At 34.3% G+C, this 20,944-nt stretch overlaps 1 long non-coding RNA gene across 1 annotated transcript; it reads right to left on the bottom strand.

The window, feature by feature from the left end:
* Window positions 1-1,256: 1,256 nt before the first annotated feature.
* LOC117338741 lies at window positions 1,257-17,043 on the bottom strand. Its single transcript, XR_004535027.1, has 2 exons — window positions 16,624-17,043; window positions 1,257-5,683 (listed from the first exon to the last, which is right to left on the bottom strand). It is a non-coding gene; the product is annotated as an uncharacterized LOC117338741 (long non-coding RNA).
* Between the last annotated feature and the right edge of the window lie 3,901 nt (window positions 17,044-20,944).

Genomic DNA, 20,944 nt, shown 5'->3' with positions numbered 1-20,944 from the left:
TCTATGTCCAAACGATGATTATATGAGTGTTTGTGCCTACAAGTAATGAAATTATCACCGAAATGTACAGGAAAAAGGTGTATTGTAGACAAATACTGTATGTCTATGTGGTAATTAGTGATACTTCGGGTCGATTTAAGAATTTTCAGGACTTAATACTCGAAGAACTTTGGTTTATCATGAGAGTAAAACTGCCATATTAATGTAAAGATGATAACTTTTCCTTCTTTGAAAAAATAGATGATTTCCAGTAAATTTAATTTTGATGACCTAAACTTCATTCAAATGAAGGAATGCCCCTTTAATGATCCAATCGTCCTGAAAATTTACACACTTAAATCACTGTCATCTATTGTACAACTTTGTGTTTCAATCACCTGGGGAGGGGGCCGCAGTGGTCGAGTGGTTAAGGTGTCCCGACACTTTATCACTAACCATCCACCTCTGGGTTGCGAGTTTGAAACCTAAGGTGTCCCGACACTTTATCACTAGCCCTCCACCTCTGGGTTGCGAGTTTGAAACCTACGTGGGGCAGTTGCCAGGTACGGACCATCATTTAAGGACGTGCCAGGGGCCGCGGTGGCCGAGTGGTTAAGGTGTCCCGACACTTTATCACTAGCCCTCCACCTCTCGGTTGCGAGTTCGAAACCTACGTGGGGCAGTTGCCAGGTACTGACCGTAGGCCGGTGGTTTTTCTCCGGGTACTCCGGCTTTCCTCCACCTCCAAAACCTGGCATGTCCTTAAATGACCCTGGCTGTTAATAGGATGTTAAACAAAAACAAACAAAAAACATGTTGAAAAGCGAGGGGATTTGTATCGCTTGAGATGACTTGTTATATTGTAAAAAACCCAAAAAGGATTGAAGAAAAGAAACAGAAACAATCTCAGCTCTCATTTGTAAGATGTATGGTCTCACAAACCAAGTCTCACCAACCAAGTCTCACCAACCAAGTCTCACAAAGCATGACCAAGTCCAATTCCTCGCACGGGGCCGCGGTGGCTGATTGGTTAAGGTGTCGCGACACTTCATCACTAACCCTCCACCTCTGGGTTGCGAGTTCGAAACCTACGTGGGGCAGTTGCCAGGTACTGACCGTAGGCCGGTGATTTTTCTCCGGGTACTCCGGCTTTCCTCCACCTCCAAAACCTGGCATGTTCTTAAATGACCCTGGCTGTTAATTGGACATTAAACAAAAACAAAACAAATCACTACAGCACTGTTGTTTATGACTGATGTAGAAAAAATCCAAGTCTGTTTAATTTCTTTGTTTTATTGGAAGCTTCAGCAACAGATTTACAATTGTCAATGGTCTGTAACGTAACAGCAGAGTTTGTCTAAAACCGACATGGACGACAGATGTGAAATCACAGTAAACATATTTAACAGACTGGACACCGGTCACCTGTTGATTACAGGTGTGACAAAAATATTACATGATAAAGACATAGTCATTCAAACAGTACATTAATATAATGTGTATTGATATACATGTGTATTAGTTTTAATATCGGGGTAACAATATCGGAAAGTTAATCTATGGTTAACAATATAATCGGGAGCGCCGTCTGTCTACACTAACATAGCACAATTATAATTATCAATTAATTATTAAGTATTAATTAGTAATAATATTAATTATTAAGTAATTAATTATGTTTTATATGTTAACATATTGGTTTTAATATCAGGATAACAATATTGGAAAGTTAATAAGTTAATCTATGGTTAACAATATAATCGGGAGCGTCAGCTAACATAGCACACCTATAATTATGTTTAATGAAGTATTGTTAACATACTGGTTTTAATATCAGGGTAACAATATCGGAAAAATAATAAGTTAATCTATGGTTAACGATGATATAATCAGGAGCGCTGTCTGTCTACAAACAAAGCACACCAATAATTACGTTTAATAAAATGTTGTTAATTAGTTAATAAGTTAACCTATGGTTGACAATATAATCAGGAGTGTATTGAAATACATATACTTGAATGGGTGAATTTTTGTCAAATTTAAAAGGAAAGCTGTTTATAATATGACAATATATTGTGATTTTTCTACATCTAAAGTTAACTATACCCAAAATTTACTGACAAGAAATTTAAAGATTCAGCAACACCCTAAATTTACTGACAAGAATTTTGAAGATTCAGCAACACCCTAAATTTACTGACAAGAATTTTGAAGATTCAGCAACACCCTAAATTTACTGACAAGAATTTAAAGATTCAGCAACACCCTAAATTTACTGACAATAAATTTTGAAGATTCAACAGAACCCCTCATTACTAGTTACACCATCACCTGTAGGTCGTACATCAGTGGTGTGCGGAGTAATGGAGGTGATCGGGCCCTAATCACCTCAACATGACCCTCGGACTACCACTAACACAGGGACAGGTTATCTTGTAAGAGGAGGATGTCTGTCATTGTCTTCAACCTTGTCAGTTTCTTATCTCAAATAAAAACATTAAATTTGAATAATTGACAATATTTGGTATTATACAGCCCTTCCACATAGAGCCTCAACTTATTGGTGTTAGATACACATATTTTGAGCGACCAATATCTCGAATAACAAGTACACTTAAAGTTACAATGAATTAAGTCACTAGAGAGGTTGAAGTATCTAACAATACAAAAATGTAAATAAGATTAATCATTGTTCAGTTAATTGGGTCAGTCTTGGATGATGTTGGAATAAATTAAACATATGAGGTCAATCTAATTAAAATTAGACTTGTAATTTCCATTCCTCTACGATACTATACAATACACACTGCACTACAATACTTGTATTGCAGTGTATCGTAGGGGAGCGGTAATTAGAAGTCTGATTTTAATTAGATTGATATAAGGTAAACAAAAATGCAGGGAAGAAAATTGAGGGGAACAAAAATATTGGGAAGGAAATAAAAACAAATAGAAAAAAAACTTTAGCAGATTCCATATTGGTGCTGGTCCCAATCCCTCTCCCCCTCCCAATCTTATTGAATATAGACTTGTCAGAGTGCTCCTCTAGGATACACTACAGTAAAAGTTTTCTTCCCTTTATAATACAAAAATCCTTGAAATAAATTACGTCACACAAACAGCAAAGAGAGTAACAAACCTTTTAATAATGAAGTTTGTCTTGGCTTACTTAGTTGTTTTTGTCTCCTACAAATTATTTGTTAGTATTTATACCATAACTCTTAAAGTCACCTTTTTAGTACATAATTTAGGATTCATCAACGCAATTATAACTTGTTTTTCCGGTGTCTCAGTTGTAATTCACCACATTAATAAAATATGAGATATTTGAACCTACTTCCCTGTCTTAAAGCTGTCTGTATAAAAAGAAAACCTGTCTATAATACCTGTTTGGGTTGTGAAATTAATATAACAATTAAACTTATGAACATCTATAAAGGCCACCTGTCTATAAAGACCACTTTTCTCTGCTCCCTTGAATGGCCTTTGTAGACAGGTTTAACAGTATATGAACCTCCATATAGAGACCACCTGTATATAAAAAACATTTCTCTGCTCCCTTGAGTGGCCTTTATTTACTATATATGAACCTCTTTATTGAGACCACCTGTCTATAAAGAACACTTTCTCCTCTCCATGAGTGGCCATTAAAGACAGGTTTTACTCTCTTTTTTCTTTAAATCTACACTGTATGTACATAACGTGTACAATCTGATTACAGAGAGGGATTCATGTCAACAAAATGGTCTCGCTGGTCAACGATTTAAATTATATAGATTTAATAGACTTAAAACAAAATATTCTATCAGCAGCAGATAAATATAGTAACTAAAAAAAATCAAGAATTTTATAAACATAATGATCATTAACTTGTTACATTACAGGTAAAAAATGAAAGGAGTTGTTGTAAAATTACATGGTGTAATATCGTAATATCGTAATATCGTAATATCGTAATATTGTCTACGTAATAACATTAACATAACAAACAAATACCAGATATATACAAATCACAATAGTAACTGTAAACAAATAAATAAAACAAATTAACTTACATACGTGTACATTGAACTCATTTCTTTGTGACAGGACAACTTGTTGGTAACAATAACATCACATACATGCATTATAGACTAATCCTTAACAAATGAAATACAAGCTTTTTTTATATTGTTCTGAATTCTTTTGTGACAGGATATTTACTAAAATTTTTACATGAACAAAAAATAATTTAAAAGTTTTAGAGGTATGTTTGTTTAACTTTGTTTTCCATTATCTAAAAATAACATTTCAACTGTTAAATATTATATAAATCACAAAGTTCATAATTCAAGCCTTTATAAGGGGGAGATAATCATAAAGGGAGATAACCCACTATTACCAAATTAATGTCAAACATGAAAGTATCTGAATTAGAATTTTTGGTACTATATATCACATTTATTTTACAAAATTAAAGCATAGCTATAAAACCTCACACAGATATCTTCATAAACATTACTTGATGAAAATCTAAGATCAAGCATGCAACACGTACTAGAGCACATTTATGAATACTTGTCCATGATAGGTTGAGAAATTAGACAATTATCTTCTTTAATAATCAAGTTATCAAGCAGATACAATATATACACATAATAAAAAATCTGCAATTTGGCACTAAAAATTATGAAATAACAATAACTTTGGTTTTCATATAAATTTTATTACCTAATTTTTATTCATTTAGCTTAAAAAAGATTCAAAACTGGAATAATTTTCGTGTTACAGATAACTATGAACTGTTCACTGGAGTTTGATCCTTATTAAAACATTAAACTTAAATAATTGACAATATCTGGTATTATACTGCCCTTCCACATAGAGCCTCTACTTATTGGTGTTTGATACACATTCTTTTGAGCGAACAACATCTCATTAGTTTTAAATGTAAACCACATTTGGCAGTTGATGAATTCTTGATTCATTGACAAAGTGACCGGCCTGGTGCAACATATTTATTTTCAATTTTGTATTTTGATATAATACGGATCCCCCTTGTATGGTCATTAAAGGTACACAAGTCATACTGTTTTATAGCTCATTGTCGTTTTATTACTTTATAATGATAATAATATATACAGTATTCAAATTAGATATTCTATTGGACATTTATTCAAGGTCTGTAGCCAAAAAAGTTACAATATTAATTTGATTAATTAAGCCAAAGCTGTAATAATAAAATTAATTAATTTCTCTTATTCACAGGGATTTGACAGTTTGTTTGTTATAGTGGAATATGTGGCACGTCCTTATATGATCATTTTTATTCGAACATGCACTTTTGTTAATGCTTATAAGTTATAACAATTGCTCCAAAATGATGAAATTACACAAATTTCGATACTCATGATGATAAAATTTCTGAGGATAACAATTTTATATTTGAATATTTTTGATTTACTTAAATTTGTGAAATTGATGACAAACATTTCTATATTTACAACAGCACAGTAAAATTTCTTTCAAACTGGAAATGAAAACCAGTGTTTAATGATGTAATATTAAATGTCATTAGATAAGTAATTTGATACTTTCAAAGTGCAGCACGAGTATGACAAATACAACACTGAGCAAGCGATACACCAGACCGCACGGCCTTAGTCATTGTTGATTCTTAGAGTTGATCCATTTTCTGGTGTTGGATCCCACGGGACAAGTTGTACTGCAATATATAAATAATTTATAAATACAACATGTCATCCACAAATGGTATTCCCTTGATATCTATAAATAAACTTTATTGGTATTCCCTTGATATCTATAAATAAACTTCATTTGTATTCCCTTGATATCTATAAATAAACTTCATTGGTATTCCCTTGATAGCTATAAATAAACTTTATTTGTATTCCTTTGATATCTATAAACTTCATTGGTATTCCCTTGATATCTATAAATAAACTTCATCCCTATTCCCTTGATATCAATAAATAAACTTCATTGGTTTTCCCTTGATATCTATAAATAAACTTCATTGGTATTCCCGTAATATCTATAATTAAATTTCCATATTCCCATGATACATGTACATCTATAAATAAACTTGATACCTATAATTAAACATCATTAGTCTCCCCTTATATATAAATAAACTTGATATCTATGGATAAAACAAAAGGTTCCCACAATATCTATAAATAAACTTAAGGGAATTCCTCCTATAACTATACTGACTTGTCATGTTGACCCCACGGATAACAGGAGGGTGTTGTATAGGATATTTAAGACCAAAGTTATGATGCAACAGTCTTGACATAGCTATTGGTAAACATGCATATTGAGTAGATGGGTAATCAAATAAAGCCATCACAAGGAAATTCCTTTCAATTTTGACAGGAAATACTTGTCTGGCTGTAAATCACAAAAGTTTGTCTGGCCATGATTAAAGTTTTTAAAGTAATTGAGCTGTATTAATTAGGAGAGTTGACAAAGTTTTAAAGAAATTGAGCTGTATTAATCAAGAGAGTTGCAACAATAAAATTAAGAAATATTTCACATGCAGTCAAACTTTGTCATCTCAAACTTTGATGACTCGAAGACCTTGCTTAACTAGGAGAGAAAAAAACAGTCCTGCAGTAAAAATTCTACACTTCTACTACCTGGAATACTCGTGATAACTTGATGTTATTTCATGACCCCCCTGGCTTTGAGATAATAAGGTTCGACTGTACTGTTTATCTATATACATGCTCTCAAGAAAACAGATTGTAAGTATTAAACACTATGGGGGTTGGAGACACAATGTCCCTGTAAGTGTAGTTAGGTGCTGATCCGGATGAAACTGCCACGGATCCGATAAGATACTGGAGGTCCCACTCAAAAATCCAGGTAGTAACGTAAAGAAGGAGTGATCCAGTTGTTTATATGTTTCGACTGCAGGGTAGTCATTATCAAATCCCTGTAGTCGAAACATGTAAACAACTGAAGGAATAAATTTCTGGACGAAACATCGTGTTGGGATCACTCCATCTATACATTATTAGATTGTAAGTATGTTAGTAGATACTGAGAGTATCGGTCTGTATAAGTTTTCTGATAGACAGATTAGGACAGAATATTTAGTATAAATGTGTATATACCAATACACTGTGTGATAGTTTCTATCAATGTGTAAATACACCATCTGACAATGTTTATAATGTGTTGGGGTTGATGAGGAAATCTGGATTCATTTACCAGTATATTAATTGTCCCAGAGAGAAATCTTCAAGAGGCGCCCTAGTCTTATTAACCAGACAGAAAATGTCTTATAAACAACAAAATGTTTTTACATTTGGACACATTTGGGGGGGAGGGTCACACCAGAAACAGGAACTTCACAAACATATATTAACTTTCAACAATTAATGTACACTCTACCTATCAAACCTTGACCTTTGATGACAAAAGCAATTTTCCTGAGCTGGTCTCGATAAATATGTAAATAATGATTATAGTGGACCATTGATTACAGAGCTCTACGACAATCAGTTGACCTTTGAAAAACAGGACATAACTATTGACCTTTGAGAAGTAGGTCATAGCTGTTGACCTTTTGAGTGATAGGACATATCAGTTGACCTTTGAGAACTAGCTAGGGACATACCTTGATGATTTTTGAGAAATAGGTCATAGCTGTTGACCTTTGAGAACTAGGAAATATCTTTTGACCTTTGAGAACTAGGAAATATCTGTTGACCTTTGAGAAATAGGTCATATCTATTGACCTTTAAGAACTAGGACATATAATTTGACCTTTGAAATATGTGTTGTATATCAGTTGACCTTTGAAGACTAGGACATAAGAGTTTTAAATAAATAAGATTGAGAAAAACTTAGGGATTTAATTTATTTTGCAAATTGTATCATTTAAGCTTGTTTGTCCTATAGGAAAGTTTCATGAAATAAGATTTTATTTAAGGATTCCAAGAAAAAAACTCTTTCATTGAAAACTTGAGCAACTAATATGACAATAATTTCACTTTAAATAGAACAGGTGAGTTAAATATTTGAGATCATCAAAATAAGGTATAAATGTTATATTTTGTTCAGATGTTATAATATGATACAATAATTACACAATATAAAAGTATGCTAAACTGAAAGTAGAGAGGTATATCAAAAACTACACATATTTGGTATTATAATAATAAGTGATGCACATCAAATATTAATGATATAATTTAATTTTGTCTACTTAATTTACATTTTACATTTGTATCACAAATCATTGTATTGTAAATAACAATCATACTAATTTCCATACTTTACCTGTTTGAGGCAGATAATGATAAAAACCTGAAAACTTGTGTGAAAACATAAAACAACAGCAGTAATACAGAGGTAAATCACCTGATAGAAATCTATTACATATATAACAAGTTGTATATCAACAGTATATCTACACCACTGAGACTTGTAGATATTTATCTAATCGTTCTCCAAACTTTAGTGGAAAATCAACAGTTTAATAGTAATACTTCCACATTTAGAATCAGAAGAAAAACTTCATTACATAGTGATAAAACTTATTCCCATTTTATTAGATTTTATCGAACAAGAGGTCCAGAGGACCTGTATCGCTCACCAGGATATGGTACAATGTAGTAATATGGGGAAATACTTTACATTTCTGCAGAAGAAGGATTTTGAAAATATTTGCTGTATTTCCCCTATTTGGCCCCATCCTTCAAGCCCCTAGGGACCCAAACCACCATTTTTACAAAATTGGTTTCCCTTGATCAAACGATGCTTCAGACCAATTATGGACTAAATCCTTCCATTCCTACAGAAGAAGAAGCATTTAAACCAATTTGATGCATATTTCCCATGTATTTTCACTAAATATAGGCCAAATCCTTTAATATAGAAGAAGCAGGATTTTAACTAATTTTATGTGCATTTCCCTTGTTTGGCCACACTGTCAGGCTCCTGGGGACCAGGCACCATCTTTATACAAAACTAATTCTTCGCCCAAGGATGCTCCACCCGAAGTTTGGTTGAAATCTGCTCAGCAGTTCATGACTATTAGCGTGAAGTTGATGGACGATGGACACTGCGCCGCATCACAAACTCACTGGTCTGGACCAGGTGAGCTAAAAACATCAATTTTTGTTCTCATAATACACAATGTAGTAATGGACGCCCATATACCCCACAACTCCAGAAATCATATAAGTAAATTTTTAATAAATATTTAAAAACACACTAAGATTTATGTAAATGAGGTAGATGTAGAATTTAAAAGATTGAGGCAAGATATGTAACGAAGTAGAGACGCTTAAGACAACAACAAAGCATACAATATAACATGAGTGTGATACAAATAAAATCATATTAGAAATTAAACGGAATTAAAGGCTGATCAGCAGATAAAATCAATATAACTGCCTGATTTTGTGATATTGGACTACAGTCTTCTACAAATTACATATACAATGTACTGTAATTTACATTCAGCTCTACTCTTAAAATGAATATTTTTCTATTCTAATACATATATATATATAATGCATGTTTTTATTACATTACTCTGGGACATAAAATATTTGTCAAGGAAAATGAAATTCCCAAGTCTACAAGTATATTTGTACAGGAAAATGAAATTCACAAAAATATATGTAGCTTGTTCTGGAAAATGAAATTTCCAGAATATTATGTACCTATACTTGTCCAGGAAAATGAAATTTCCAAGAATATATGTATCTTGTCCAGGAAAATGAAATTTCCAAGAATATTATGTAGCTTGTCCAGGAAAATGTAATTTCCAAGAATATATGCTTGACCAGTAGGTTCCAGATTTGACATAAAGTTACAATTTGTATAACTATGACTAAACATTTAAAATTAAAATAAATTATGACTAGATCTATTATCTAAGGTTTGTATGACCGACTTCCTCACAATGCAATAATACAAAAAATTTTGATATGTTCATGATTTCCATGGCAACGACCAATGACAAGCATATTTTACAGCAGTTTTGTACGATGATAAAATATCAACAGGAAGTGAGATTTTCCTTCGATCACTGTCTACCACCAAACACTTTTAAATAAAGCACCATATATTCTCAGATATATATATTGCATACATATTATATACATTATATTCTATAATATTGCAGGTAAAGTCCAAAAAAATTTCTTAAACAAACTCTGAATTTTATTTTTGTTTCATGAAATTCTGCAAACACATTAGGGGGGGGGGGGGGGGGGAGGATATCAAAGTCATTTCTAAAGAATCTGGCAATGTGCATGATGAATTTTCCATTTGAAAAGAAAAAATTGTTTACATGAATATACAAATAATTTCTCTGAGTACCGTACATATAACTCATCCAATGCAAATATTTTGATAATGAACTTGTTTTTCAAATTGTTAATCAAATCAAATTTAGAAAAAAAAAATGATGGTGATTAGACAGAATGCAAGTATTGAAATTTAATTCTGAAATAAAATGTTCAGATTATGCAGTCCACCCACGGTGGTTCAAATTATTTAAAATATATGTACATGTATAAGCTTTGATAGAAAAATTAAAACAAAATACACAAAGTAAATTAACATATTTTACAGATAAAAGGTGCATTTCGAAATACCTGTTAAGACTTTCAAACAAAAAAAGTTTGAAAAAAATCAGGTCTGAGTGCCGAAGGCAGTATTCCAAATAGAAGCTCACAACAATAGCATGGTTAATTTAAGTACAATAAATGACAGGTGTGCAGGTAAGCCAGTGCAGGTATAAATATTATTAAAGAATATCTGTTCAGTAACAGGTAAATTTGGTGTCATCTGTACACATGACCTTGGATTGTCAATATAGGTGTAAAAATGTTTTAGGTACATAATAATATACATAGGTATGATTAACATAAAATATTAAATTTAACATCAGTGTTGTTCTAATAACCAAATTTGAATGTTAAATGAGAAAGGTAATATTCAACATAAATATTTTTTTCTAGGAATGTAAAAAGTAATTAATTACAATTGTAGTATACAGCTGTACAGCAGTAGAGAATTGTGTGTGCATACCATATTTATCCAGCAATAAGCCTATATCTGGTAATTAGTGCATGTATGGTAACAAGCCCATGTCTGACAATAAGCCCATGACTTCTAATAAGCCTGCATGTGTCCAGTTTTAAGTTCATGTCTGGCAATAAGCATTGTCTTTGGGAATCAGCATGTCCGGTAATAACCCAGTGTCCGGTAATAAGCCTATGTCTGGTAATAGGTCTGTGTTCAGTAATAACCCAGTGTCCGGCAATAAGCCCATGTCTGACAATAAGCCCATGACTTCTAATAAGCCTGCATGTGTCCAGTTTTAAGTTCATGTCTGGCAATAAGCATTGTCTTTGGGAATCAGCATGTCCGGTAATAACCCAGTGTCCGGTAATAAGCCTATGTCTGGTAATAGGTCTGTGTTCAGTAATAACCCAGTGTCCGGCAATAAGCCCATGTCTGACAATAAGCCCATGACTTCTAATAAGCCTGCATGTGTCCAGTTTTAAGTTCATGTCTGGCAATAAGCATTGTCTTTGGGAATCAGCATGTCCGGTAATAACCCAGTGTCCGGTAATAACCCTATGTCTGGTAATAGGTCTGTGTTCAGTAATAACCCAGTGTCCGGTAATAAGCCTATGTCTGGTAATAGGTCTGTGTTCAGTAATAACCCAGTGTCCGGTAATAAGCCTATGTCTGGTAATAAGCCCATGTGTGGTAAATAAACTGATGCCTGGTAAATAAGCCCTATGATGTCTCGTAAATAACCCAGTGTTCTGTAATAAGCCTGTGTATGGGAATAAGTCTATGTCTGGTAATAAGCCCATGTGTAGTAAATAAACTGATGCCTGGTAAATAAGCCCATGTCTAGTAAATAAGCCTATGTCTAATAATAAGCCCATACCTGGTAATAAACCTGTTTCTGATAATAATTAAGTATGTGTATGGTAATAAGTCAATGTTTGGTAATAAGCCATATGCATATGTCTATATTGCAATTACCTCCGTAAGGAAAAATACTAACAAATACTATTTTATTATTAACTTTGTTGTTAAGTTGATTTTGCTGTCTTGCTGGGCTTTTTCTCAGGATAAATATGAGCTGTACTAACGTAGAGATGCTTAAGGTATAGTTACATAGGCACTGACTGACAAGGTGCTTTAATTGATCTCAACCAAACACTGACTACCAAAATAGGATGTTTGACCAATCAGATGTGTGATAGCATTTTCTGCTTGACCAATGAAATGATTCAGTTTTTATTTCATCTTTGTCACGTAATTGTACCATCATATAACGATTCTCTTCCACTTCTCATGATTAACATGCCTGGAAGACCAATGATAAAAAAAAAAAAACATCAGCATGTGATTAATGCTTGACCAATCAAATGCTTCAATAAATTCTGTGCTGGATTGATGAGATTTGTAATGGATGACAAATCAATGCAGGGTTGACAAGTGATATTACACTATCATAGTAATAAACATCTAAACGATTTCACACACTTTTCACACGTTACCATGGCAGCGGCTGATTGTCTCACTCAGATACGACCTGCTATATGTCTATATGACTATACAGATCTAGACTCTATCATAATGTTCAAACAAGGACTGTATTGCATAGACCACCATCAGGGAAGAAAATACACTTAAGGTATATAATTAATCAAATGAATTATACTCTGCGATGTTCAATTACCTTGCATAAGCCTGACCTAGGACCTTCCATATATTTTACCAGTTATAAGCTCATGCATACTCAGGACTAAAAAGTCACTAGATCCAAATGGGCTTATTTGGGAATAAGCTTATCCTCTTAATTTTGAGTCCAATCCAAACAGAAAAAAAAAAAAAAATATTGTGTTGAATAAAAGTTTTTTTTTTGTAATCTGGAGAATGATGGTGCAGTTAAAATTGCTGACCCCTTCTTATTAAGAACTATTCATACTTTATCTTGTTTCCAGTATAAAGCCGTACTCCAGTTGCTACCCAATAATTTTGAATTTCTTTGATCTTCATGTTATCTGTTTCCATTACAAAAAGACTTCTTGGTATTTATATATATTTATTGCTCCCACACAATTCCTACTTTCTTCTGTCTTCTTTGAAAATGCACTTTCCATATTCATTGTATACCAGTTTTTATTTCAATTCCTTTTCATCGCTATTGCAGACTGACAATGGCTGGTTGAACTTGAAGTCTGTTTGATCAACTGTACTTGTCATGCTAATTTGTTTTTTAACATTTCTGATGAATTGTTAAATCGTATGAACTTGTTTCATGGTGATTATTTTTTTGTCATTAATTTGATAGGTTTTAAAACCATATATTAACTGAACAGGGGACATATATCAAACCAGCTCTGAACATAAATCAATTGAGTGCTCTCCAATGCTAATTTAGATAATGTTATAACTCCTCTGCAGATATTATGCTATAACCTTCCCCCCATACTATTGATTGAATCACATGAAAATAGTCTTAAGGCTTAAAAATGAAAAAGCAATTAGCAATTTCAAGTTATTGGATATGTATCATTAGAAGTTTTTAATAATTCCTGCCATTAGATTGACCACCCCTATACTTAACCTTGGTATTATCTAGATCAAACACAGGAAGGGTCTATTCATTTATCTTGGGGGGGGGGGGGGGGGGCATAGATTTGATCAAGTTTATACAAAATTGACCCTTGTGACCTATAAGCCAAGGACATATATGTAGCAGTTTATGTTCCAAGTCAGATATCATTATATTTTAAATGCTTGGCCTTTCAATTAAATTCTGGTGAAGAAGACGTCCAAGCATTTTAACTATCGATCGTTTCACCTTAAATATTGATCAAGATAGTTTCTAATTACATATGTCAGTGCAAACTACTGACCAAAGATGATTTCAGGCCATTTGTTTCTAGACAAAATGATTTTCTAAATTTTGATACATTTATTTAAATACTCATGCAAAAGGGTTGAACCAGCTAGTCTCCTTTCAAAAACACAACTCAGCGATATGGAGGTTTCTTTTTTTTTTAAAGTTCAATATTAAAGTACAAATCTGATAATAAAATTCATTTAAAGAAATCCAAGAGCATATCGTAGCCATTAAGATAATTACCTCACACTTCGTTAGTAATTAAGATAAGCATATAAGCTGGTTACCTTACACGTGGTAGTAATTAAGACAAGCAAATATAGCATGAGAGAGTTTCTTATAATTTTTCATGAAATTGACAGGCAAAGGTAAATACATTGATATTTCCAACGAAGCTAATGAAGGACCGATTCAAACGAAGATAAGATTTGTAATGAATCGGTGAGCACAGAGTCCCACAATTTAACAGATGTGTACGGACTGTTACAACAATTTCCCGTAATACCCATGGAAGAACATTTCGTTAGCACCAATTATTCTTTGGTTAAAATGAGCAACTATCAGCAGTAAGTTATTAATGCAATGCATGATCACGATCTTCCATCATATAAAACCATAAATTGATTTTGCAAATACAATTTATTTCATTTCGCAAACTTGCCTCTTCAGATATATTCACTAATACACGATTTTGAATGCTGATCTAGAAATGACTTTAAACTCACAAATGATGACATATTTTATGTTTGGAGAGTGAGGTGAGTTATTTTCAAGGTAAATGAAGCAAATTACTATTGATTAACAAATCCTGGAAGATGACAGGTCTTCCATAGGCATGTTTGTGCAGTGTTTAACTTTAATATTCCGAATCATTCATAACATTTTTTACTAATCACTCGTCATCCTAGCAGTAAACGTCTCTGCCAGGTTTCCTATAATACAGCTTATTTTATAATTTCAGATGTTTTAATAAATATATTTTTCATGTTATAAACAGCTATTTAAACATTTCAGCATCCTTACAAAAATAGCATCCAGCTCTATTTATTGTGCCACTGGTGCTTGACCTTTGACCTATAGCTGTATAGGGGAATGACAGCATTGTTGGCAACATGAAGATAAGTTCTAAAGATATCTGAAATAAAATATATTGTTTGTCTTGCAAATTTATATGATTTGGCATAAACAATGGCGATGTCTTTCAAAGCAAGTTATGATAACAATAGAATCAACATGGATGCCATCTAGAGTTGCTATTTTTGTACAAATAATCGCGAGGGATTTGAATTCATGATGGACTTTCCTCGCATATTAATGTGAAAATAAATCCCACTCAAAATACAAGTGATTGACAGTACTGAAAATTACAAGCTCGATCCAGTAATAAACTCATGACTGATCATAAGTCCACCCATGTCTAGTCTGGAGTTCAATAAAAAATGCTTTTATCTTCTTTTTCAGTGTCACGTGATATGAGCCCGCCCCTACATTGAGCTTGTGTTTACGAGCTGGTCCCCTGGGCTTATCAGAAGATAAATATGGTAATTAAGACGAAGCGGTGAAGGTCAAGATACGAAATAAGCGATGCCTGTGACTGATTAGAAAGAAACTTTTCTGAGTTAAACAACTTGTTACGAGTCGCTTGAATAGTGTTACTATCAAAGGTTCACTGATCATTGTTTACTTGTATACGTAAATTGTATTACTAATATCGTAACCGTAAAATCAATAGTCGCCGATGTGGTGGGTCTACGCCTGTAAGGGGGCTATCTGCATTCGTTGGTTGCATGTTGCAAGCCATTTTCTTTCAGCTATGCACTTATTGTAAATGGCAACCTAGCAATCTTTGAGGAACAGACATGATAGAAAATTACAAAAATATAAAGCTAGGCGCTACATTTAGATAGGGAGCGTAGTGTTTCACAGACTTAGGCAGTAACTCAAATTTTGTCTTCATCAAAAGGGACTGTCCCTTTTGCCATTTTACTAAAACTTTGAAGCAAATTGTGGAAATTATGAAACAGCTAGGCCATAATTTCATCTACTGTATAGTTGTAATATTCCCAAAGGAGGTAATTTTGCTATCTTTGCAGTTATTCCTCGCAAATATTTATATATAAAAATGTAGATGAAGTATAAACAAATGTAAAGAAGTGTCAACTGCATAATGTTTATAAGGCAAATGAGGCTTGGAGACTTTTTGTATCTGTGAACGAGGTCCATCATGGGCAACTGTGAAATATTTGCCCTGTGAAATTTAAAATCTGTAATCTTAAAAGGTCTGACAGGGACAACTGTGAAATATTGGCACTGTGAAATCAAATATTTGTGAACAAGGTCCAATAGTGACAACTGTGACATATTGGCCCCATGATATTTAATATCTGCAAACTTGGTCCGAGAGTGACAACTATGAAATTTAATATCTGTGAGCTAGGTCCAATAGTGACAACTGTGAAATATTGGCCCTGTGAAATTAAACAACTATACAATATTAATTCTATTTTCAATGTTTTCTTTCCTTACAGTAAACTTGATGATGCATCAACTGATTATATCATCACTTTGATTGGTAGTCAGGGTTTGGCTCAGTTTGTGATTTTTATGCATAAAAATAAAAATGAAAGTTACAGAGTACATAAATGTCTAAAAGCAGCCTGCACACTTGAACTGAAGTCACTGTAAGCACATCCTGGTCATACTAGGGTTTCAGGCGCATACATGTTATAAGCAATTCGTACATTTCTCACACGTCGCACCAACGTCCCGATATCCGTCATGCACGGCACATTGCGTGGAGATTTTGGAGATCTGGGACAATCATCATAGTGGTCTGAACCCAGCTGACGCTTCGGAGATCGCGGCGCATCATTGTCCTCCATGCATGTCCGGGGGTTCGACATCGGCTGACGTGTTACGTCAGGAAGGTCCACATGTAACGGAGCGTCCACAAAGTCGGAGAAGATAATTGGATCATCTACAGGTGACTTTAGGAAATCATTGATATACTTACTGTTTCCGGGGAAGCACAAGGAAAGAAGAAAAGATTAGTAAAATTTTAGCATGGATGTTATCGACACAAAACTGTTATTTTCATACTATTAACAAATTCATTTTAGTGGTGTTTTAATTATAGCGGTTTTGATACTGAAAGCACTAAGCTAAATTATTATATCACAAATTTACATTTTTACATTGTGTCCTCATTCGATTGTAGATGTAGCCATTCATTATTGTGTTAATATTTGACGATGCACTAAAATTTAAACACACAAAAAATATGAAGTATACAGTATGTTCACTTAAGTTAATTATCATCAAAACAACTTTTTTTGTTTACACAGTTTGTCGCGACCCAAAAGTATATTTGTTGTATATCGTGTCCTTAGAGAGTCCTATGTGAGCTGCCTACAAGTGTCTGTTCTGGCCTGTAATCAATCATAATGCTGTCAGTAGGCTAGCTAGGGTACTCTCTGCACATATCTTCTGATGATAAACTTGCATCGTTATTGAATTACAGCCGAGGCATGTCCATTACTTCTCTACAGTGTTTTGGAGTTTTCTTAGGCTGATATGTCATTATATTAAGTTGATATAGAATACATATTGATCCATGTACTGTTTATAATTTCCGAGAAATTTCATTCCTTTTACCACCTTTTCTATGACTTTGTACTCCTGCAATAAAAGCTATTTAAATGTAATGGCTTTTCTAACACATCTGCCAGCAGATATTCAACCATTTGTGAATAACACGACAATTCCAATAATAATTCAAAGAGAGTTCTTCTAAAGTTCAAACAAGAGCAATGTTGATAACCCTTCTAGAGCCCCAATAGCAACAATGTTTGATATCTCTTTTAGAGCCCAAACAACAGCAATGTTGACACCCCTTCTACAGCCCGAAATACAGCAATGTTGATACCCCTTCTAGAGCCTCAACAACAGCAATGCTGATACCCCTTCTAGAGCCTCAACAACAGCAATGCTGATACCCCATCTAGAGCCTCAATAACAGCAATGCTGATACCCCTTCTAGAGCCTCAACAACAGCAATGCTGATACCCCTTCTAGAGCCTCAACAACAGCAATGCTGATACCCCATCTAGAGCCTCAACAACAGCAATGCTGATACCCCTTCTAGAGCCTCAACAACAGCAATGCTGATACCCCTTCTAGAGCCTCAACAACAGCAATGCTGATACCCCATCTAGAGCCTCAATAACAGCAATGCTGATACCCCATCTAGAGCCTCAACAACAGCAATGCTGATACCCAATCTAGAGCCTCAATAACAGCAATGTTGATACCCCTTCTAGAGCCTCAACAACAGCAATGTTTGATACCCCTTCTAGAGCCCCCAAAACAGCAATGCTGATACCCCTTCTAGAGCCCCAAAAACAGCAATGCTGATACCCCTTCTAGAGCCTCAACAACAGCAATGCTGATACCCCTTCTAGAGCCTCAACAACAGCAATGTTTGATACCCCTTCTAGAGCCCCAAAAACAGCAATGCTGATACCCCTTCTAGAGCCTCAACAACAGCAATGTTTGATACCCCTTCTAGAGCCCCAAAAACAGCAATGCTGATACCCCTTCTAGAGCCTCAACAACAGCAATGTTAATTCCCACCCCTTCCCTGAATCGCTCACATGGCCATTTAAGAAATATGACAAAATTATTTCCAATTTCCATTTTGACTGTAATATGTTGGTATGGCTAAATGGTATACGATACATTTGAATTCTTTTGTATTTCTAACAGAGGTGATATGATTCACTGATGTATTGGTGAATCATAATATAGGGTTTTGTATAGGAGCAAGTTGTTCAAGTCAGTTAATGGTATTGAAATACAGTAAAACCTGCTCTAACGGCCACCTTGAATAAGCGGTCACCTCCGTTAAGCGGCCAGTCTATGGTTCGCCCAATGGAAAACACTCTATAATGAACCTTAAATAAGCGGTCACCTGTCTAACGCGGCCAACGGCCACAAAAATCTGCCTTGAGTCGTTGTATCGTCCTGTATTAAGCGGTATTTTTGTCCAAGTCATCAAAACTTTGATTTTTGTTGGTTTTCATTTTCAAAATACACTGTACATGGTATATTGTTATCAATATTAATAAGTGCATTATAATATGATCAATTCAATAAACTGTTGAAAAAAGAATTGGGCAACAGGCCGTTTCTGGTCAACCTGGTTTAAGCAGCCACCTGTCTTAAGCAGCCAATATCTGTCGGTTCCTTTAATTGGGTGGCCGCTTAATACAGGTTTGACTCTACCAAAAATTACCTCAGATGGTGTTTTTGTTGAATAAAACATAACCAATGTGAAACCCATATATCACATGTAGTAATGTGAAGCATTTTGTTGATATTGTGTAGTATACATTGTACATGGTTACATTTTTCAATTTTCTGAATGGTGACCTTGAAAGTTGCTGTCCTAGGTCATCATTTATGCCAAATCTTTATAGCGCTCAAGCCTCGTTACCTGCTGGCAAAATATTAAGCATATGGGTCTTATGGAACTTGAAAAGAAGATTCTTGAGTGTTGTTAACCTATTTGCCCCCTGTGGCCTTGAAAATTGGTCAAGGTCAATGATATGAAGGAATTCCATGACACTCAATATCAGGTACTACCGGGAAAAGATGAGTACCTGAAGTCTTTTAAAACTTCAGCAAAAGGATTCAAAAAGGAATTTTTAACTATGTTGCCCCTGTGATCTTGAAAATAGGTCAAGGTCATTTATATGATGAAACTTTATACCACTTTGTCCTTGGTACCAGCTGACAAAATATCTGACCTCTGAGTTTTCTGGAATTGAAGAAGATTCTTAACTATTTAACCCCTAGCTGTGACCTTGAAAATAGGTCAAGGTCATTGGTATGAGGAGAGGTCATAGCACTCAATAGCAGGACCTTCTGGCTAAAAGTGATGTCATATGAGCTAACAATGCTGATAGTCACCCCTTCTAGAGCCCCAACAGCAATGTTGATACGCCTTCTAGAGCCCAACAACTAATGTTGATACCCCTTCTAGAGCCCCAGTCAACAGCAATGTTGATACCCCTTCTAGAGCCCCAGTCACCAGCAATGATAATACCCCTTCTAGAGCCCCAGTCACCAGCAATATTGATATTCCCTTCTAGAGCCCAACAACAATATTGCACCCTTCTATGGCCCCAACAGTAGCAATGCACCTTTCCACCTTTCTAAACTAAAATTCACTTATGAATGTGTTAGCATCCTTTTTCAAATTAATACCATTACACTAATGTCCCCATCCCATCTAGATCCTCGCTGTAGTGATATCAACATTGAAACAATTAGAACGTCAATTGAATAAACAGTGTATTGGAATCCTATTGTTGTTAGATCCAGTGGATCACTGGGTAGGGGTCAACATGGGGATAGGATAAGTGGATATTTCCGAATGAATTCAACTCTATCTCCAGGGAAATCTGATAAATTGGATCGTGAGGAAATACCACAATGTCAAATTAAAAATGTTTCGAGTCTACCAGATTCGGGAATGGTGATATGAGATATTGTATTATTGAAATGATAGAGAGTAGGCGATTCGTATCATTGTAGTAATTTGATAAATTGACTGATGAGGTTATAGCATGTATCCTGACAACCAGCAGTTTTGAAATGGATTTATTACATTATGGTATATGAGTGCCCTACGTCTGTGTGTGAGCAAATGAATAAATTAAGTAATTATATAGAGGAGTATATAACACCTGCAGGAACGACGATGCTCAGCCCCAGGTGATAATTACATCATTACCTATTAGAGTAAGCCCCAGTAGACACCTATGGGTGAAAAGGTTGTTTTAGGCGATTACTGGTATCAGATTCAGCGTTGATTAGTTCCTCTCATTTTTTTGGGGTTGATTAAAACATTTGTCACCATTTGTTGATTCTCAATAATTGTATATCTTATTTTGCAGGAAATTTCAGCATCTAATTGTCAAAATGTATCAAAAAAAATTATTTCTGATTTTCTGTTTCACAGAACATGAAAATGTATTTACTTCTATGGGTTAAATATTC

Source organism: Pecten maximus, chromosome 12 (genome assembly GCF_902652985.1).
Source record: "Pecten maximus chromosome 12, xPecMax1.1, whole genome shotgun sequence".
NCBI lineage: Eukaryota > Metazoa > Mollusca > Bivalvia > Pectinida > Pectinidae > Pecten > Pecten maximus.
The sequence above is the reverse complement of the archived record's forward strand: the minus strand, read 5'-3'. Positions and strand labels throughout refer to the sequence as shown.